The 9,989-nt window shown below is 40.3% G+C and overlaps 1 long non-coding RNA gene across 3 annotated transcripts in view; it reads left to right on the forward strand.

Annotated features, from left to right (window-relative positions):
• LOC118291681 overlaps positions 1-9,989 on the forward strand; it is a 121,123-nt gene that overhangs the window by 1,457 nt on the left and 109,677 nt on the right. For all 3 annotated transcript variants that reach the window (XR_004786748.2, XR_004786744.2, XR_007030419.1), the window contains exon 2: positions 370-486. This is a non-coding gene — a long non-coding RNA (uncharacterized LOC118291681). The remainder of the gene's footprint in view (positions 1-369; positions 487-9,989) is intronic.

A 9,989-nucleotide genomic window follows, 5' to 3' on the forward strand; every position in this document is an offset into this window, starting at 1 on the left:
ATTCGATGATAATGCCCTTTCTGTCTTTTCTAGTTCTACGTGCTTATCCATACTAAGATGGGATCTGATCAGTGGCATTGATCCAGCTTTATCAGTCTTTGCTGTCTATAGGGTTGTCTTTTAGAGTAATGGGCCTGCCTGCAGTTGTTTGGATAAGAGACCTTGGGGAGGGATCAATAGGAAACTTATGACTACTTGTTTTAACTCTTAAACTCCTTGATGTACTACATTTCCCTCATGTTTTCCCCCAAACTCTCGCTGTTTTTCCCCCTCATTCTTTGTAGTGATCATAAAAGGATTAAAAGCTCGACTTTTTTCAGGATTTGTCAGGATTCTTTTTTTCTGACAATTTGTAACAATATTCCTCAGGGAGGCTGTTCCACTGAAGAGACAACTCGACGTCCCACAGTATCCACAGCCCTTTTGTCATACCGTTGTACGAGCCAGTAGAGGGTGTCCAAGGCTTGACTCCTGTTTCTACCTTTGGTGAGTCAGGCAAATATGTTGTGTTATTTGAGGGTCCCGGTCCCTGTGTTTTGTCAGAACTTGATCACTAACAATATCTGCTTCATGCTCTTGTGATGAGTCGAAACATTTATTATCAGGGCCCGAGCGTCAACAAGCGCAAAGCCCTATTGTATTGTAGGAATTTGTGTTATTATTATTATTGTAAATGCATGAATGTATATGAATATGTGCCATTTAGATAACTCCCCCCCCCTCTGAATATGTAATGGATAGGATTTTTTAAATAAGAAAGTTGGAGATATTAGTCCAAGTTGAACTTGGGACTAGCGGCTTCTCTTTCCAATAACATAGTGCATAGGCCGCTCTGTTGCGTGCGAGTCTCTTAATGCTCCACAGATCAGGTTATTTTTGATAACAGCTGGCCATTTAAAATTTAGAGAATAAGAGGTTTTATCCATGTATTATTCATGCTTTCTGTAGGGCCTCAAAAACTGAAGCATTTTACAAGCTCTTTTCTCTTTTCCTGTCTCTGTCTCTCTTCCTGTCTCTCACCAAAGAAACATGACCTTTTAAATTAACGTTTCCATATTTAATGCCGCTTTGTTGCATTACATGTCTCCATTTACCTGTATCCAAACCATATGGCCAAAGGTATGTGGACAAATGAACATTATACCCATATGTAACATTATTTCACTGTTATTCCAAGAGCATGGTCATCTGTGTGTATAAAAGCATCCACTCTCCTCGGGGGAGGTGGCAGGGGCTTTTGCAGGCCAGTCAAGATCTTGTTCAACATCAACATCAAAAAAAACTTATTTCTTTATGGACCTCGCTTTGTGCGCAGGGACGCTGTCACAATTGCTGAAGCGCAGCACAGGCAGAGGACCGCAACACAGTGATGCCTTATACAGTCTATATATATATATATATATATATATATATACATTAATATAGACAACCAGGCTTATAGTAAGATGTGTGAGTTGATGCAGGCAGGCCAACAAACAGGAACGGACAACAGGATACTCAAGGAACACAAGGGAACATGGTCAGGAACAAAAACAGACAAGCTGACAAAGACCGGGGACATAAGGCTGAGATACAATGCTGCCTTCAAATGGAGTAGTTTGTCAAGTTCACAAGAAGAGTCCCCCCATGGTATATTCACAACCCCAGACCTCAGAATTTTTTCAAAAGCTCCAAGTTCCCGAGTTGTGACATGTTGTCTAATGTTTTCAGAAATGGCAGAGCTCATGGAGGTTGTAATTTTCCTTGTATCGTAATTTCATTTTTATGGAGTTTTTCTTCATAATTTAATGATCTGATCTTTTCCCTCTACCATTATGCCTTTGCATTCCCTGCTTGCTTCCTTGCTAAATTGTTAGCCTCTGTTGCTTCTAGTAACATTAGACTAAGCGTCCATGTTGTATTGTGTACATGACTTCCCATGTCAGAACCGCAAGCTCACTAGTTCCATTTAAAAGCAGCACAAATAGCGCCATAGTGATCAGGTGACTGCAGGGCTAAGTGGAGAAGCGAGACCAGGGGTGTGGATCAGCAGGGTGGACAGGTGAGTGGAAATAGGGAGGAAGAGGTCATCCGGTGGAGGAGTAGAGGAAGGCAGGTCTGAGGGAATGAGCAATAGAGGACAGAGAAGGGGAGAGGGGAACAGGAGCAAATTGTGACAGGAAGCGGTTCAAAGGTCTTTCACAATCTGTGGCCACAAAGTTGTGAGCACACTAACATCCAAAATACCACTGTATGCTTTTGCATTAAGATTTCTCCTAAATGGAACCAGGAAAAAAATGCCTCCAAAAAATTATTTCTGGACAGGGGCAGGTCCACATTTTTTTTTGGGCCATTACTTGGCTTTGTATATACTCTGTTGCATGTTGTGTCGCTGCATCTTTTAGTGGGTTACCCATGGTGCGTAACTATGCTGGCCCTCGCCTAAGGCTAGGTGACTGAAACATAGATATAAGGCCATAGATTAAGAGACAAAAGATAAATATAGAGACGAAGAAACAAGAGAGAAACCGCATGGTGGGGGGATACAGAGAGAGAGGAGGGACTTCACTTTCTATCTGCTGTATATCTCCATCTCTCCATCCCCCCTTCTGGAGGAGCAAAGGGAGCGAGAGATAGTGTTTGCCCTTGCAGGTTGTAATGAAGCCGTGGAAGGATAGATGACTCACTTTAACACTAGCAGAAGAGGATACACACTCTAACATCACTCAGCTGACGTGTGTGTGTGTGTGTGTGTGTGTGTGTGTGTGTGTGTGTGTGTGTGTGTGTGTGTGTGTGTGTGTGTGTGTGTGTGTGTGTGTGTGTGTGTGTGTGTGTGTGTGTGTGTGTGTGTGTGTGTGTGTGTGTGTGTGTGTGTGTGTGTGTGTGTGTCGTGGTTGTGATGGTGGGACAAGGTGGACAATAGAGACTGATGCTGATTATATAGGGGACTGGACGGAGTGATAAATGTATCACCAGATAGACGGAGAGGGTTTGTGCTTTCCTGTTCACATGCACCCATGTGTGTTGGCGCACACACTAGTGCCCCTTCATGTGCATTTGCACATAACATAAACATTAATCTGTGTGCAGATAATAAATGCACGCCAGGCATGCACTTTTTCGTGAATATATTCAGCCACACATTTATAAGCGAGTGTGCATGTTTTTCGTTTCGGTACATATTTAGAAATGCACCTGTGTGTGTGTGTTTGTGTGTGTTCGAGAGAGTGCATCATGGAGAGACAGATAGAGGCGTCATCGCGCTGTTAGTGGGCTTGGCGCTATGTCAGCACTTCTACAGTTCAGCCAAGGACTCCTGCACACACTGTCCATCCATCTCCACATGTCTGCTTGGGAAAGGGTGAGAGGGAGCGAGGAGGGGAAAGAGAGAAGGATGCACTGCCTGCTAGATGACTGGAATCAGGAAGAGAATGAGGGAAAAGAGTGGATCATGAGAGGATAAATGATACCAAACTTCCTAATGTCAAGGACCCTGGATAAAATCTGCTTGTACAGCTGTTAGAAGAGCTACAGCCTTGTGTTGTCAGATCAGGCTCTTAGTGTTCTGGGTAATGCATCATGCTGTATTACTGGACTCTTATAGATCATCTTTCCCTATGGAAAAAATGAGCTCTACTGGTCCGCAGGCCTTCACTGCACTTCGCTTTCTTTAGTGGAATAACCTTCCCATCATAGTCATACAGTTACAGAGTAACGTCCTGCCTTTTTCGAAAAAACAATTTTAAAATAGTTGACCTTTTCTCCTAAACTTATGTTTCTGTGCCCATTTTTTTAAGTATACATGGTTATTATTGTAAGACCATGCAAATGCCGTTCATCTACTAGGAGACTGACTCTTGGGACTTTTGCTTGCATTGTTATTTGATGGAATTATTGGAAATATTATGTGTTAAACATGATGGTGAAGAATGCTGACTTGTACTGTTGGTGCACCCCATTTGACGTCATGTTTACTTGATCATACATGTGATGGTGGATAAGATATGTGCTGAGGCGATGTATCCTAAATATATCCCAACTTGGAACTCTCACTGTCATCCACTGTCCCCTTTGATTGTAAATACCTATGTCTCATTGGCTGTGAAAACATGCTCCATGTTGACAATGTTGTCGGTTTGAGTATGAATCACACTCTGTCAGATGTCATGTTCACTCTAAACCCCTGACTCTCCTCCACCTGTCAGTCAGTCTTACGTTTTATGGAAAACATGACCAAATATTCAAGTCGGACTTAATGATAATCATCATCATTTTGTAGAAGGTTACACTCAGAGCAGTTTACCATTGCTGTGATATACATCAGAGATACGCAGGCAGCAGGCAGAGTTTAATGCCACCTAAAACAGTCTGACTCGCTTCAGATTATTAAAGGGCACAAGTGGGAGTCGGACAGAGAGAATAAGCTGAGAGGGACAAGACAGTTTGTTTTTTGTTCGCATGCATTTTATATGTGCGTGCGTGTGTGTATGTGAAGCAGACCATGTTTAACAGCTGGCCTGGGGAAATGTCATTCAGCACTCTCTCAATGAGCAGTGATGTAGAGGGGAAACGATTTGTATGGGACTGAACGCAGAAGCATATTATCTGTTTCATTTGTGGCCTCAGTGTTTCCCCTTCCGTGAAATAGGTGAGTTTGGTGTTGTCGCCTAAAAGAATTTCATTAGATCATGGTTTCGCTGGAGGAGTGTTAAAACCTGAGCGCCCTGCGTGAAGGTTTAGCGAGGTGGGTTTTTTTTTGGTGTAAGATTTTGATGAGGTCCAGCGCTGTGGGAGGGAATGAGGAAACGCTTGTGGGCTTGCTCTTGGCCATGTTACAGCAGTAACTCGAACTGATTTTGGATTAACCTTCGCACACATTCAGGGCTAGGGGAGGTTGTTGTTGTTGTCATTGTTGCCAAAAAAACAGATGACGATTTTGCAAAATTTCAAATATATAATGACATATACTGTAACCACACTGAGATATTGTGATATTGGTATGGTGAAGTTTGTGTATCTTTTTAATCATCCAGATAATAATGAGCCATGTTAGTAGTCATGTGGAGTTTTAATTTTTTTTATTTTCTTAAGATCTGTTTTTGGCCCAATCTAATCCTGCGGTACCTGTCTCTGACCATATCAATACATCTTTCTTCTAAAATTTACAAAAAACACCAAAGCAAAGTCCAAGTATCTCCTGATTAACATATTGTGGCAACAGCATTGATGTCGTTTGGATTTTTAAGAACTGGAGTTCAGGGCAGCTTTGTGTGTGGCAGCATTAGTCATTTTACTGTTGTTAATGAGTGAGTAATATTCCCATCACACATGCAAAATCCAGAAACATGTCAGTATGCTGATCTGACGGAGATGACACATTTTGCACTCGTTAATTCATACTCACAAATGTTCAGCAGGGCGTCATATTATGATGTCATATTGTCTTCCAAAACCGACGTGAAACTCCAAACAAAATACAATTCTTTTTCTTTTTCATTACTATTTGCTGTGAATTTTCATCCAGTTGTGAACAGTTGTGCTTCATTTGCATTCAAATCATTCAAAATCAGTGCCCCTTAAAGCAAAAAATATGTGCGCCTGAAAATACAAAGGGCTAACTAATAAATTAGGCAGCTGAAAAAAGACTTTATTCCTCAATGTGACAGGTGTGAGGTGATAAAAAAACAGACTGAAATTCAAAATGCCATGGTATCTGCCTTTCTACACAGGAAAGGGCAGAGCCGTCTGTACTTCCTGAGAAGGCTGGGGTCCTTCAACATCTGCAAAAAATTGTTGCAGATGTTTTACCAGTCTGTGGTGGCCAGCGTCCTCTTTTATGCCGTGGTCTGCTGGGGAGGAAGCAGCAAGAAGAGAGATGCTGGTCGACTGGACAGACTGGTGAGGAGTTTAATGTATGTATGTTTGTAAATGCTGCTGGATGCCTGAATTTCCCTCGGGATAAATAAAGTATCTACTACTACTACTACTACTACTACTATCTTTTTGACGTTTCAAGAAGTTTTAGGAAGTTTGGGGAGAAAAACAACTAATGTCAATGTCATGTGCATGCACTCAAGCTCTATATGTAATATATAATAAAATCATTAATATAGGGTAACTATAATTCTTTGTGCCATTTAGAGTTCATTTAAGGCTATGGTGAAGTTTTGAACATTTGCTCCAGATCCCTCTATGAGGGAACAAACAACACTCCAATAAACTTGTCAACTCCATATAATTGACACTGAAAAATCATCACTCATTAATACTGCAAAATTCTGCACAAAATGCTAATCTGTTAGCTTGTGACATCAGTAGTAAAGCTCAATGCTCTAAAGCCCTCAATGTCCTGAAATGTTATGGTTTGAGTGCTCAACATGTGAGGCTGTGATGCTAATGTTCACCCTCAGTACAAGTATAGATAAACTCCCCCCCTTTATCTCCAACACACTCTGGTCTTCTGTGAGTTATATACTTATAAATAGAATAGTAACACCACCGTTTTCTTACCTCAGAGGGTGCCCAAGGGTAAACTGTTGGAAATTGGAAAAGTGGAGAAAGGTGTAGATTTTGAAGGGTTACAAGAAGAGAGGCGAGATGTCCTTTAGTGACGGGGTTATGAAGCATTTTATCACAACTTTCCTCCGAGTCTGCAGCTCCTCCGACATTATCAACCTCACACTTTGTGGAAGCAGAACTCTGTGGAAAAAAAACTGCAACACTGCAGTCTTCAAACAAGCACGTCAAACATTTGCACATTCAAAGCATTTTGTTGCCAAATGTCTTTGTATGCAAATCGGGGATCATTTCTGTTTTGATGAAAGTAAACGTACAAGTTCAGTCTGGCGGTCTGCTGTTGTTTACATTGTGTTCTAGTTTTTAACAGCTCTATAATCAAAGGCTTTTCTCCCCCTGCACTGTGTTGAACTCTGAGCTGTAATGGAGGAATAAATTGAAGTGCTGAGATCGCGGCATACAATTATGTTCTATCTGCTACTCATTATTTCACACAGACACATACACACGTACGTGCAAACACTGCTGTGCAGATATAATGTATGAATGCAGGCAGACGTGCAGTATGTAAATGCACCAACACAAATGTAAGTAGCCAGACACAGTTTTGAAAAGCATGCATGTCTTGTCCGTAAAGGACTACGAAGCATTTTGCTTGTAATTAACCCCAATTCAATTTCTTCACACTCAGCCCTTCTGTAATTACACGCTTTGACTCAAATTAATTAAACCAGATCTTTGTTTGTTTGTTGTCTGATCATATCACCATCCACTGCGGATGGCGATTTGAGGTGGATGTATGGAGACTCTCCTATCATCCATACAGCGAGGTGGACATGAAGTTAATGTAAAGCGTCTGGCAGGGACAGCTTCACAATGAGTCAGTAATGGAGAAGTTCAAGTATTGAAAGGTGTTTACATAACTGTGGACGTGTGTGTGTTGAGAGTGTTACTATGGATCTGTCTCCATTTGTTCGTTGCAGTAACAGGCCATACCTCCTCCAAAATTACCAGTCTGGTTTGAATATATAATGTTGGTTAGGGCTGCAGCTAACTATTATTTTAATTATCAAGTCTTCTGACGATTATTATTTACTTGATTCAATGTTTGGTTAAAATACTGTACCAGAAAAAATTATGGAAATAAAACGAAACAATTATAGATTCTCAGAGCTCAATTTGTAATTTTGTTGTTTGGACCAACAGCCCTCTTCACACATCTTCAAATTACAGCTACACAAAAAGAAAGGTGAACTCTTCACACTGGAGATATCTGAACCACAGATTTTTTGGCAATCTTAGCCACTCTCGTGGATTAGTTTTAGGATGTCAATGTTAGTTGCAAGGTCCCTTGATCTACCACTTTGGTCTGGATGGAAATATCTCAACTTCTGAATGGACAAGACGTTTGTCCGTCCCAAACAATGTATCCTATTGTTTTTGGAGATCTCCTGACTTCGAGCATATGGTATTGAATTAAATATTTCCGTGTCTGTTGGATCGATTGGCATGAATGTTGATTCAGACATGAACATGTTAAACATACCTGCTACACCTCGCCATGTTAAGTAAGCCTATATAGTACAGCCTCAGAGAGCTGCTAGCATGGCTATAGACTCCTTGTCTTATTGCCTGGAAAATTACTTAAACTATTAAGTCTATTGAGTCAAATGATCAGTTATTTAAATTGTTAAAAGCTCTTTTTGTGTTGATCAACTACTCAATTAATCAGCTAATTGTTTAAACTCTAAACTTGGGTTTAGCCATAACTGTTGCTATTGACATCCACTATTAATAGCCATATTTTTGATACAGAGGAACATGAATTAATCATGAGTCGAACTCCAACACTGATACCTGTTGTGTGAGAAGAGAGCTATGCTCTATCTTATTAGTAACAGATGTTTTATTAATGTTTTGCTATGGACGCTTCATATCCAGGTCAATTCTCACATCTGTGAGTAAGCAAAGAAAATAAGCTTTACGATTTTACTGTTAATGACAACACAATGATTATAATAACAAGCACCAGCCAGATGTCACGTGTCAAATAAACAACATTAATCAAGAATTCAGGATTTTCTTTCACCGAAGGGAAAACAGTCTTGCAACCCGCGAGTATCGTCTAATACCGTTACAACAAAAACACGCTCATTTGTTAAGAGTATGCGTAGAAACATATATCTGTGAAGTAGCATCATTTGGAAGATCCATCTTGAAATGATGATTTTAGGTATTAATGCAGCAATTGTTTCCTTCTTCCTGGCAGGTAGTTCAGTGAGCAAGGGCCACAGTGAAAGCTGTCAATCATAAAGAAAAACTAACACATACCTTCATATTAATATCTCATTCTCTCCTGTTTTTTTTCCTGAAAGAAATGTTGTAAATGAAAGTTATTTTATGAAATACCATTACAATAAAGTAAATTAGCAGTTTAGTGTTTGATAATTCAACAGTATGGTGATGCCAAGTTCACTCTGGAACTGAGGACAGGTACGAATGAGTAAATGGAAGATTGAATAACATCCAGCTACCTGGTGGCTTTTATATTTTTTTTGTCAAAAATTGTAAATATTTTATAAATTATGTTCGATAGCTCAATAATAAGTGTATTTTTCTAGCTATACAGACACCTCATGTGTAAGTTAGAAAATCACTTCCCTTGCTCATTACTGTGCACAAATCTACTATAGATTATCATATTATATAGTGTTAATATTTGACATTATTAGAAGCGAATAACGTATTTCCATACTTATCTGTGTCAGCATCAACAACTGCATCAAGTTTACACATGTGAAGCGGCTGCTGTGTTTTGAAGGCAGAAAGATGGTGTTTATCTGGAGCTGCTTAATTAGCAGCAACAGTAATGAAGCCACATGGGACACAGTGTCGGTATCTGGACGGCCAGGCGAGGATGATTATTTAGACTGGATTTGTCTGAGAAGCTGTTCTTTTTACTTGCTACACAAACACAGACTCAATACACACAATACACAGTTGAGTTAAAACACATACACACACGCACACACATGCACAAAAGCTTTCTTCTCTTGATTTGCTGCCAGAGGAGCTGCGTGCATGAAAACTTCTGTGTGTGTGTTTTATGCGCGTGTGTTTATTTTATCCCTTTGTATCCAAAAGTGTATCTGTAATTGCATGCGTGTGTGTGTGTGTGTGTGTGTGTGTGTGTGTGTGTGTGTGTGTGTGTGTGTGTGTGTGTGTGTGTGTGTGTGTGTGTGTGTGTGTGTGTGTGTGTGTGTGTGTGTGTGTGTGTGTGTGTGTGTGTGTGTGTGTGTGTGTGTGTGTGTGGGTGGGTGGGTGGGTGGGTGGGTGTGCATTCTAGCTATTTGAAGTAGCGCTACCAGGGATGATTTGTAATTTCTTTATGAAGGGTCAGTTGGTTGTAGAAAATGTATTGCTAACTGCTTGAAATCTGCAGCAATTTAATTTCTTTCTTTCTTTCTTAAAAATTTGCTGTTGTACTGTACTGT

This window comes from Scophthalmus maximus, chromosome 1, assembly GCF_022379125.1.
Source record: "Scophthalmus maximus strain ysfricsl-2021 chromosome 1, ASM2237912v1, whole genome shotgun sequence".
Taxonomy (NCBI): domain Eukaryota; kingdom Metazoa; phylum Chordata; class Actinopteri; order Pleuronectiformes; family Scophthalmidae; genus Scophthalmus; species Scophthalmus maximus.